The sequence below is a fragment of the Myotis davidii genome, unplaced genomic scaffold (genome assembly GCF_000327345.1).
Source record: "Myotis davidii unplaced genomic scaffold, ASM32734v1 scaffold624, whole genome shotgun sequence".
NCBI classification, from domain to species: domain Eukaryota; kingdom Metazoa; phylum Chordata; class Mammalia; order Chiroptera; family Vespertilionidae; genus Myotis; species Myotis davidii.
Genome location: NW_006295731.1, coordinates 872,537 through 884,732, shown reverse-complemented (window position 1 = coordinate 884,732; position 12,196 = coordinate 872,537). Strand labels below are relative to the sequence as shown.

General features: G+C 37.5%; 1 long non-coding RNA gene across 1 annotated transcript in view; it reads right to left on the bottom strand.

Annotated features, from left to right (window-relative positions):
- The window catches only part of LOC107184178, a 13,101-nt gene extending 3,380 nt beyond the window's left edge, over positions 1 to 9,721 (bottom strand). The window contains exons 1-2 of the long non-coding RNA XR_001515009.1: positions 9,711 to 9,721; positions 7,140 to 7,142 (exon numbers count right to left, since the gene is read on the bottom strand). This is a non-coding gene — a long non-coding RNA (uncharacterized LOC107184178). The remainder of the gene's footprint in view (positions 1 to 7,139; positions 7,143 to 9,710) is intronic.
- Positions 9,722 to 12,196: the final 2,475 nt, after the last annotated feature.

The window sequence follows — 12,196 nt, the reverse complement described above, 5'->3', positions numbered from 1 at the left end:
CTAGGGCAGGGCTACTTGAGAAAAATCTCTGCTTTTAATAAAGGTGACTAATTATTAGAGGAAATCTTTTCCTATTGCTTATCCTAATTTATGCTCCCAGAATTTACTAATTCTATGGGAGCCTGGACTTACTCCACCATGAATCATTCTTTCTAGGAAGACTTTTAGAATTTTACTCATCAAAATACTGTATCTGTAAGGAGAGGATTTGAAAATCAATTAAATTTTTGACTTGCAGCTATACACACAAAGTATTTAACAGTAGCAGGGGTTGGAGGTGTGGATATTGGCTATTTTAATTTTATTAATATTTTTCATTTTCTCAAACAAGGAACATGTGATGCTTTTACAATTACACATTTTTAGAAGTTATAGATACTTCTAAAGCCATTTTCTTAGGAAAACTCCTATATAATAAAAGCCTAATACGCTAAGTGTCCCATTGTCTGGTCATCCATTCAACCAATCAAAGCATAATATGGTAATGATATGCTAAGGCTGCTCAACAGCTCACTACAACGTGCACTGACCACCAGGGGGTGGACGCTCCAACCGGTAGGTTAGCTTGCTGCTGGGGTCTCTTATAAAAGTATCTTAATTTTTCTCTTTAGTTGATCATTCCAATATGCATGTAAATTTCCAATCGTTTCTTCCAGCATAAAAGAAAATGTTCCTTTATCTCATGTCCCTGTTAACTGGCACCACATTCTTTTACTCACTTGCACAGCAACACTAAAAAAATTATTAATATCTGATGTCTCCAATTCCTCTCATTCCATTCTCTATTCTCTCTTACATTCTCTCTCTCTCTTACACATGCACACACACACACATTCATGTTTTTTTACAATTTGCATGAGTGACATATAATATTGAAATTGTATAGTTCAATAAGTTTACACAAATGTATATACCTTTGAAATTCTTCTTCAAATGGAGATAAAAATAGTTCTATAAATTCAGAAAGTGTCCTTATTTCTCTTTGCAATCAATCTCCACACTTAAAAAAAAGTCAGTTTGCATTTTTATAACAATAGGTTAGTTTAATATGTTCTTAAATTAAATGTAAATATACTCAATAGTCCATAGACATATTCTTTTATGTCTAGCTTCTTTAGCTCTATATTATAAGGTCTGAAATTCCATGTGCTGCTTTGAAATCTTTGAGACTCACAGGACCTCTAAGGGTTAGCTGTGAGTTCTCCTGCTCTCACCATGTATGCTCCCCACCCAGTGTCCTTTTCATTAGGACCAGCTTCACTCTACCTGGTCCTCAACCTAAAGGGTTTTATTTCCCTGGAAGCCTGTGAAACTATTTAAACTAGCTACAGGTTAGTTTAAGGATATTTTTTACACTCCTGTATTCTTTATATTTTTCATTCTAATTCTTATATAATTTTATCAAGATTATTTAGGATTTGGGTGTATATTTATCTGCCTGTTAGATTATAAGTTTCTGTATCGAATGATAATGTTTTATTTACATTGTACCACCAGACTGCACATACATAATATATGCTTAATACATATTTGTTTAGTTGAATACTTAAATTTGATTTATACTTTGTGCTTGAATAATATGTTGAGAGGAGAGATTGCAGTTTATAAGAATGGAAAATAAAGTGGTGGTTCATCACTGAAATTTTTGAGGAGGGTGCCAAGAACTTTGAAACTAATTAAAGTAGGGTGTAATCCTGGTATTTCAGAAAGGAGAGGGTATAGGACCAGACTATCATGAAAGTAATGAATTTACTTATTAATCCCCTGGATAACATTCAGCATATGAGTTTGTCTATGGAAAAAATAGAAATAATTAATTTCCTACTAGTAATGGACATTTATAGTTTGCAATAACAGAATGTAAATTCATTGAAATATCTATTGAAAGTAAATGATGCATGGCTGATTTCTAAGTGTAATTACGTGTAAAGAATACCTATATTGATATATCTATATCTAGATATATCATAGGAAGAAAGAGAAAAAGTGTAACAGTTATACAGAAAAAAATGACAATAAATATGTAGTTATCAATAATCACTTAAAATATAAATTAAGTGCTGAATGGATAAGAAAAACAATGTGCCATATATATGTTGTCTACAAGAGACCCACCTCACAATGAAAACCACACACAGAATAAAAGTAAAAGAATGGAAAAAGTTATTTCATGAAAATGGAAACAGACAAACAAAAAGCTGGGGTAGCAATATTTATACCAGGCAAAATACACTTTATTTTTTTAAAAAATATATCTTATTGATTTTTTACAGAGAGGAAGGGAGAGGGATAGAGAGTTAGAAACACTATCCACTGAGCCAAACTGGTTAGGGCAAAATACACTTTAAAAAAGGTGACAATAAGAGACAAGGAAGGACACCACATGATGATAAAGGGAGCCATTCACTACTAGGATAAAAACTTTTAAACATTTATGCACCCAACATAGGAGCACCTAAATATATAAGGCAAATCTTGATGAACATAAAGGAAGAGATCAACAGTAACACAATGGTAACAGGGGATTTTAACAACCCATTGACAAAAATGGGTAGATTTTCCAGACAGAATATCAACAAAGAAAAGGTGGTCTTAAATAATACACAGGATCACATTGATTTAACTGATGTCTTCAGAGTATTTCACCCCAAAGCAGTAAAATATACATTCTTTTCAAGTGCATGTGGAACATTTTCTAGGTAGACCACATTTAAGGGCACATAACAAGACTTAATAAATTTAACAAAAGTGAAATTTTATCAAAAACATGTTCTCTGACTTCCATTACTATGTTTACTGGTTTAAAACTAGAAATCAATCAAAAGAAAAAACACACACAAACATATAGAGGCGGAATTAACAATATGATAAAAGAGGAAATAACTTTTTATACCTTGAAACAAAAGAAAATGAGGACACAACAACCCAAAATCTATGGGTCACAGTTTAAGCAGTCCTAAGAGGGAATTTCCTAGCATTACAAGCCCACTTCAAGAAACAAGAAAAATCTCAAATAAACAATCTATCATTACACTTACAGGCACCAGAGAAAGAAAAACAAACAAAGCCAAAAATGAGCAGAAGACAGGAAAAAATAAAAATCAGAAATAAACAAAATAGAGATTAAAAAACAATACAAATGATCAATGATACCAAGAGCTGGTTCTTTGAAAAGATAAGCAAGATTGACAAATTTTTAACCAGACTCATCAAAAAAAAGGACCCAAATACATAAAATCAGAAATAAAAAAGGATAAAGTAACAACTGACAACACAAATACAAAGGGTTATAAGAAAATATTATGAACAATTATATGCCAGCAAATTGGACAATCTTGGAGAAATGGATAACTTCCTAGAACCATAAAAAATTTCTGAAGCTGAATCAAGAAGGAAAAGAAAATTTGAACAGACTGATTAAACTAATGAAATTGAAGCAATAATAAAAAAAATCTTCAACAAACAAATGTCCTGCACTGGATTGTTTCATTATTGAATTTTACCAAACTTTCTAAGAACTAACACCTATTCTTTTTAAACTTTTCAAAAATTCATGAGGAAGATTCTAAAACTCATTTTATGAGGCCAGCATCATCCTACTTCCAAAATTTATAAAGACACTAAAAAGAAAGAAAATTATATCCCTGATGAACAGAGATGCAAAAATCCTCAACAAAGTATTAGCATACCCAACCCAGCAATGCATTAAAAAGATTACACACCATGATTAAGTAGGATCCATTTTTGGGGTTCAAGATTGTTATATCTGCAAATCAATAAACTTGATAGACCACATAAACAAAATGAAGAATAAATATCAGAAAAAAAATTTTGAGAAAATCCAGCATCCATTTATGAAAAAAAAACTCTCAGCAAAGAGTGAATAGAGGGAACATAACATAATAAAGGCCATATGTGAGAAACACACAGCTAACATAATACTCAATATGGGAAAACTAAATCATGTTTCTTAAGATATGGAATTAGAAAAGGATGTCCACTTTTATCACTCTTATTCAACCTAGTATTGGAAGTCCTAGCCACAGAAATAAGACAATAAGAAGAATTAAAAGGTATATACATTGGAAAGGAAGAAATAAAATGATCATTATGTGCAGAAGACATGATACTGTATATAGAGAATCCTAAAGATACCACCAAAAAAATTACTAGAAGTAATAAAAAAAAAAACCAGTAAAGTAGCAGTATACAAATAATTATCCAGAAATCCATCTAATTTTTATATAGCAACTAGAGGCCCAGAGTATGAAATTCATGCACAGTGTGTGTGTGTGTGTGTGTCCCTCAGCCCAGCCTGCACCCTCTCCAATCTGGGACCCTTTGAGGGATGTCTGACTGCAGGTTTAGGCCTGATCCCTCTCACAATACAGGACTGCTGGCTCCCAACCACTCACCTGCCTGCCTGCCTGATCGCCCACAACTGCCCTCCCCTGCCAGCCATCTGGTTGTGGCCATCTTTGACGACATGGGGGCAGCCCTTGTGTGTTGGAGTGATGGTCAATTTGCATATTACCTCTTTATTATATAGGAGGATAGTGAACTATCAGAAAGAGAAACATGCCAAAACCAGTTTGGCTCAGTGGATAGAGCGTCGGCCTGTGGACTGAAAGGTCCCAGGTTCGATTCTGGTCAAGGGCATGTACCTGGGTTGCGGGCACAGTCCCAGTAGGGGATGTGCAGGAGGCAGCTGATCGATGTTTCTCTCTCATCGATGTTTCTAACTCTCTATCTCTCTCCTTTCCGCTCTGTAAAAAATCAATAAAATATATTTTTTAAAAAAGAAAGAGAAACAAAGACAACAATACAACTTACAATTACATCAAAAACAATTAAAATACCTAGGAATAAATTTAACCAAGGACATAAAAACCTGTACTAAAAATTAGAAGACAGTGAAAAAAGAAATGGAAGAAGATACAAATAAAGTATATATACTGTGCTTATGGATAAGAAGAATTAACATCATTATAATTTCCATACTGCCCAAAGTAGTTTATAGATTCAATGTAATTCCTATCAAAATATCAATGGTGTATTTCATAGAATTAGAACAAATAATCCAAAAATTTATATGGAACCAAAAAGAGCCTGAATAGCCACAGCAATCTTGGGAAAGAAGAACAAAGTTGGAAAAATCATACAACCTGATATCAAACTATTCTACAAGGCCATACTAATCAAAACAGCATGGTGCTAGCATAAGAACAGACATATAGATTAATGGTACAGAATAGAGAGCCCAGAAAAAAACCTACACTTTTACAGTCAATTAATATTTGACAAAGGAGGCAAAAATCTACAGTGAAGTAAAGACAGTCAATTCAATAAATGGTATTGGGAAAATTAGATAGATACATGCAAAAAAATGAAACTAGACTAACTTCTTGTACCATACACAAGAATAACCCCAATATATATTAAAAACTTAAAAGACTCAGAATTATAAAAATCCTAGAAAACAGGATATTTCTCATACCAATATTTTTTTTTCTGATTTATCTCCTTGGGAAAGGGATACAGAAGTAAAAATAAACATATGGGACTACATCAAACTAAAATATTTTTACACATTAAAGGAAACTATCAACAAAATAAAAAGACCACTCACTGAATAGAAGAATATACTCACCAATGACACACCTGATAAGGGGTTAATATCCAAAATTTAGAACTCAAACAATTATACACTAAAAGAACAAAAAATCAACTAAAACAGTGGGCAAAAGACCTACCTGAATAGATACTTTTCAAAAGTGGACATACAGATGACCAAAAATTATATGAAAATGTGATCAATGGCACTAAGCATCAGATAAATGCAAATTAAAACCATAATGAGATATCACTTCACACCTGTGAGAATGGCTATGATCAATAAGTCCACAAATGACAACTATGTTTGATGAGGATGCGGTGGAAAGGGAAATCTCATGCACTGTTGGTTGAAATGCAGATTGGTGCAGCCACTATGGAAAATATGGAGGTTTCCCAAAAAAATGAAAAGTGAAACTCCCTATGGTCCCACGAATCCACTTCTGGGTATATATCTGAAGAAATGCAAAACACTAATTCAAAAGAAAATATGCACTCCTACATATTATTCTACAATGAATTGCAGCATTATGTACACTAGCCAAGCTATTGAACAACCCAAATAAATGAGTGGATAAAAAAGCCTTGGTCCATATGCCATCCTATATAATAAAAAGCTAATATAAAAATAGACCAAATGGTGGAACATCCAAACAACTGGTAGCTATGAAGTGCACTGACCACCAGGAGGCACGCGTGGAACATGGCAGGTGTTGGCAGAAGGTGGGCAGAGTGTGGAACATGGTGGGCATTGGCCACCGTGGGATGGTGGAGCTGGTGAGCAGGGCTGCCAGACCAAGGCAACCCATTGCTGTCATCATGGCAAGCCTCTGGTGGTGACTGAAAATTCTTTGCTCCCATGCACTGCAGCCCCACCCGGTGCTTGCACCTGCTGCTGGTGCCAGAGCTGCCACTTGCACCCGCTGCAGGCACCAGGTGCTGGCCCTGATTGCTCGGAACTGTCAGTGAGTGCAAACGGTGGCTGTCTGCCTTGATCGCCCCCAGGGACTCTCCACGTCCTCCTGCTCCTGAGGGGTGATCGAGGCAGCAGCCACCACTCATACCCACTGAGGGCGCCAGCCCCAATCGCTCCATGAGCGGGTGTGAGTGGGACTGGTGCCATCAGTGTGTGGGAGTGGGGTTGCTGGCAGATAGGGGATTGGGGCCACAGCAGGAGGGGCTGGGTGGGGGCGTGGAGAATGGGCCAAGACCCGTCCCTGTGCCCACTGCAGCCTTGCAGCCCACAGTTCCATGGCCCACAGTCCCTTTAAAGGTGCACGAATACCCTAGTGCAGTGGTAGGCAAACTCATTAGTCAACAGAGTCAATTATCAACAGTACTTCTTCAAAATAGACTTGCCCAGGCTGAAAACCAACCTCTGCGCATGGGCCACAAAGTTTCAAGAGCCACACTCAAGGGGCCAAAAAGCTGTATGTGGCTCGGGAGCCACAGTTTGCTGACCACAGGGCTGTAATGCTTTTTGTTGAAACAGACACATGGCTTGCTCCCTCACCTCTTTCAAATACTTGCTCAAATATTAACTCTGAGAGATGTACCCTGACCACATTATTTAAAATTTCCAGCAACTACTCCAGCACCCCTCCCCTTTAGCATTCATTATTTTAAAAATAATAGTTCATCTTCTAAAATACTCTATAATTTATTCACTTTGTTTATTAGGTGTCTCACTATGCTAGAAATAAGTTCCACAAAGACAAAAGATTTTGTCTTGTTCACTGCTGTGTGACCTGCATCTAGAATAGAGCCTCACAAATACTAGGTACTCAGGAAAAGTTGGTGAATTTTGAACCATGCTCTACCTCGGCTGTTTTCAAGGCTGTTTTTACATGGACCTGTGTCACACCCTGAATTCATCCTTTCTCACCATTGTTATTTTGTTGCCACTGCACAGTCAGGAATTGCTATTGCTGATCAACAGTCTCTACCTGTAAGTGCTGGTTGCTGCTGCCACCATTTGGGGAAAACTTGTACAAGGTACACTTTCATGGATCTCCTGTCTTGTTCCTGTTCTTGGGGAAAATGGTTTTAGTTTTTGCCCATTGAGTATGATGTTGGCTGTAGGTTTGTCATATAAGGCTTTTATTATGTTGAAGTGTGATCCCTTTCTTCCCACTTTGTTGAGAGTTTTTATCAAGAAAGCATGTTGGATTTTGTCAAATAGTTTTCTGCATTGATTGATATGATTATGTGATTTTTTTGTCTCTCAATTTGTTTATGTGATGTATCACATTTATTGATTTGTGATTATTGTACTATCTTTGCATCCCCAGAATAAATCCCACTTGGTCATGGTGTATGATCTTTCTAATGTAATGTTTGATCTAATTTGCTAGAATTTTGTTGATGATTTTAGCATCTATGTTCATCAAGGATATTGGCCTGTAGTTCTCATTCTTTGTGGTGTTTATCTGGTTTTGAAATTAGGTATTGCTGGCTTCATAGAAAGAGCTTGTAAATGTGCCTCCCTTTTGAATTTTTTGGAACAATCTGAACAGGATATGTTTTATTTTTTCTTTGAATGTTTGGTAGAACTCCTCTATAAATCCCTCTGGACCAGGACTTTTGTTTTGCTGCAAGATTTTTTATTACTGTTTCTATTTCTTTGGTAGTTATTGGCCTATTCAGATTTTTTTATTCTTCCTGATTGAGTTTTGGAAGCTTGTATTTTTCTAAGAATATGTCTATTTCATCTACTTTGTCCAGTTTGTTGGAATAGAGTTGTTCATAGTATTTATTCATAATCATTTGTATTTCAGTGGGGTTGGTTGTTACTTTACCTATTGTTTTTTCGGTCTCTATGTCCATTCTGATTTTTATTATTTTCATCCTTCTGTTCACACTGGGCTTTCCTTGTTGCTCTCTTTCTAATTCTTTGAGTTGTAGGGTTAGATAATTTATTACCATTTTTTCTTGTTTTTTGAGGTAGGTCTGTAGAGCTATGAACTTCCCTCTCAGGACCACTTTCACTGTGTCCCATAGATTTTGTATTGTGTTTTTATTGTTGCTTGTTACCAAGATGCTTTTCACTTCTTCTTTGATCTCTTTGGTGACCCAATCATTGTTTAATAACATACTATTTAGCCTCCAGGTGTTTGATTTTTTTACTGTTTTTATTGTAGTTGATTTCTGCTTTTATGCCATTGTGATCCTAAAAGATGCTTAATGTGATTTCTATCTTCTTGAATCTGAAAAGACTTTGCTTATGTACCAATATGTGCTCTATTTTTGAAAGTGTCCCATGTCCACTTGAGAACAATGTATATTATGGCTTGGGGTGAAATGTTTTAAAGATGTCAATTAATTCCATCTGATCTAGTGAGTCATGTAGGATTGATGTTTCTTTGTTGATTTTTGTTTGTTTAGAGGATTTATTCAGTGGTGTCAATGGGATATTAAAGTCTCCTACTGTGACAGTACTTCTGTGGATCTCTCCCTTGAAAACTTTCAGAAGGTGTTTTTTTTTTTTATTTAATGTAGTTGGGTGCTACTGTATTTGGTGCATTGATGTTTACCAGAGTTAAAATCCTCTTGTTGATTTGTTCCCTTTAGTATTATGAAGTGGCCTTCCTTATCTCTTGTTATTGCCTTCACTTTGAGGTTAAATTTGTCAGATATAAGTATTTCTACCCCACTTTTTTTATTTCCATTCGCCTGAAATTTTTTTTCCATTCCTTCAATATCAGTCTGTGTAAGTCCATTGTCCTGAGGTGGATCTCTTATAGATAGCAGATATAAGGGTCATGTTTTCTTATCCATTAAGCTACCCTATGTCTTTTGGTTGGAACATTTCATTCATTTATGTTTAAGGTTATTATTGATAGATACTTGTTTGTTGCCATTTTTGTTCATTATGCCTGTGTTCCATATTCCCTTCCTATTTCTTCTTTCTACAGCAGTCCTTTTAGCATTTCTTGCATTGCTGGCTTGGTGGTAATAAACTCCCTTAGTCCTTTTTTGTGTGTGAAGCTCCTGATTTCACCTTCAATTTAGAATGATAGCCTTGCTGGATAAAGTATTCTTGGATTCAATCCCCTGCTTTGCATCCCTTTGTATATTTCATTCCATTCCCTTATGACCTGATGTGTTTCTGTTGAGAAATCAATTGATAGTCTAATGGGCAATCCCGTATAGATAACTTTCTGTCTCTCTCTGCCAGCCTTTAAGATTCTTTGACATTGGTATTTGCCAATTTAATTATGATCTTGTCTTGATGTTAGTCTTTTGAGTTTCATCTTATTTGGGACTCTGTGAGCTTCTTGGGATTGTGTATGCTTTTTCTTCCCCAAATTAGGGAAATTTTCTGCCATTATTTCTTCAAACAGGTTTTCTATTCCTTGCTCAGTTTCCTCTGCTTCTGGAATCCCTGTTATGCAGATGTTGTTTCGTTTTGTGTTATCCCAAAGCTCCTTAGGCTCAGTTTTTATTACAGTTGTTGCTCTGATTGCTGTTTTTTACTACCTTGTCTTCTAGCTCCTTGATGTGGTTCTCATTTTCTTCTCATCTACTTTTGATGCTCTCCATTGTGTTCTTTATTGCAGCTATGGCATTCTTCACTTCTTGGTCCTTCTTCATTTCCTCTTGATTCTTACATATGTTGTTGAATTTGTCTTTCATCCTTTTCAGTGTCCTTATGACCATTGCTCTGAATTCTTTATCTGACAAACTACTGGCCTCCATTTCATTAATTCCTTTTCTGGTGATTCCTCCTTTTCTTTTGTATGAGGGCTGTTTCTTTGTCTCCCCATTTTTCCTCATCTCAAAGGGTCTAGTTATGTGGCACACTCTTTACCATGTTGACCAAATTGCACAAAATACAACTCCACAAGTTAGAACACAGAGGAATTAAAACACAAATGTATTCATGTCATCTATAATTCTAAATAAAGGTGATCTCCAGAGAAAAGAGAATTAGGGGAGAGAAAAGGGCACAAAAAAGATATTGGGAAAAGGAAAAAAGGTAAAAGAAAAGACACAGAATTGATGAAGGGGAAAAATATATCTATATGGGGGGAAAACTCCACAAAACCAACAATTAAACCAAAAATGCAAACAACAGTCATCTAGAAAAAATGGGGGTGGGGGGGGGGAGAACTGAATCTGAAGAGGCAGAACTTATTTCCAGAGAGTAAGGTAAATGAATTGAATGAATGGGCAATGGCCACGATTCAGTAAAGAGGAGATAGAAAGAGAATCTGTATATATAAAGAGCCAGGGTTTGTAACATCCACAATGACTGAAGGCTTAACCAAACATGGAAGTCAGTGATGGGTTGCTGTAGCGACTCAGCACTGACTGCAGCCAGTGCTGGCACAGTGACCTAGCAATGACTGCTGAGTGGGCTGTGGATCAGACCTGTAGAGAGGCCTGTAGAGAGAGAGGCAGTGTCTGGTCCACAGCCTCTTTGGTAGCTGTTGATCAGCCATTTCCTCTCTTTCTCTCCAGGCTTTGCCAGCATCCATGCCTCTGTTTCTCTCTGGGTCTCTGGTTGGGCTGCTGATCAACCCTGCCTCTTTGATCAGCCCCAGAGATAGGCCCAGAGACTCTGACTGGCATAGAAACTGACCAATCAGAGCCAAATCTGGGTGAAGTGCCAGAAGCCAATGACTGCCTAGGAGGTGGAGCTTTTGACGCTGACTGGCATAGAAACTGACCAATCAGAACCTAATCTGGGTGAACTGCAAAGGCTGAACCTAAGGTGGGCGCTGAGGAGGGCTTTTAAGGGCAACAGCTATTTGTTGTAAGGTGTAAGAAAGCAGTTCAATTTTTTAATGACTGGTTTGGCAGTATAGTGCATATGGCTGGCTATCAGTCCAGATATAGGGATTATGTGTTTTTGTCTACCAAGAGCATCTCCTCCTGCTTTAAAAGGCTCCCTGCCCCATTTAAGCAATCCTATCTTATATAATCTATCTATATCACTAAAAGTGTAATAAGCTAATTAGATTGGGTTGCCCAGCCATCTTCCGGACATCCAACTTCCTTCCGGACAAAGCCATGATGGTGGGGGCCGAGGCAAAGGCAGTTAGTGGCAATCAGGTCAGCAGGAGAAAGCAGTTTGGGGCAAGAACAGGCCAGCAGGGGATTAGGGGCAATCAGGCTGGCAGGGGAGAGCAGTTGGGGGCAACCAGGTTGGCAGGGTGGGCAGTTGGATGCGAGATCGGGCCGGCAGAGGAGGGCAGTTAGGGACGATGAAGCAGGCAGAGGCATTTAGGGGTGATCAGGCCAGCAGGGGAGGACAGTTATGGGGGATCAGGCAGGCAGGCAGAGGCAGTTAGGGTCGATCAGGCAGGCAGGCAGAGAGGTTAAGTGCAATCAGGAAGGCAGGAAGGTGAGAAGTTAGGAGCCAGCAGTCCTAGATTGTGAGAGGGATGTCCAATTGCTGGTTTGGACATCCCCCTAGGGGTTCCTGATTGGAGAGGGTGCAGGCTGGGCTGAGGGAACACCCTCCCCCAGTGCACAAATTTTTAGCACTGGGCCACTAATCCTATATAATAAAGAGGTAATATGCAAATTGACCATCATTCCAACACACAAGATGGCTTCCCTCGAGTGGTCAAAGATT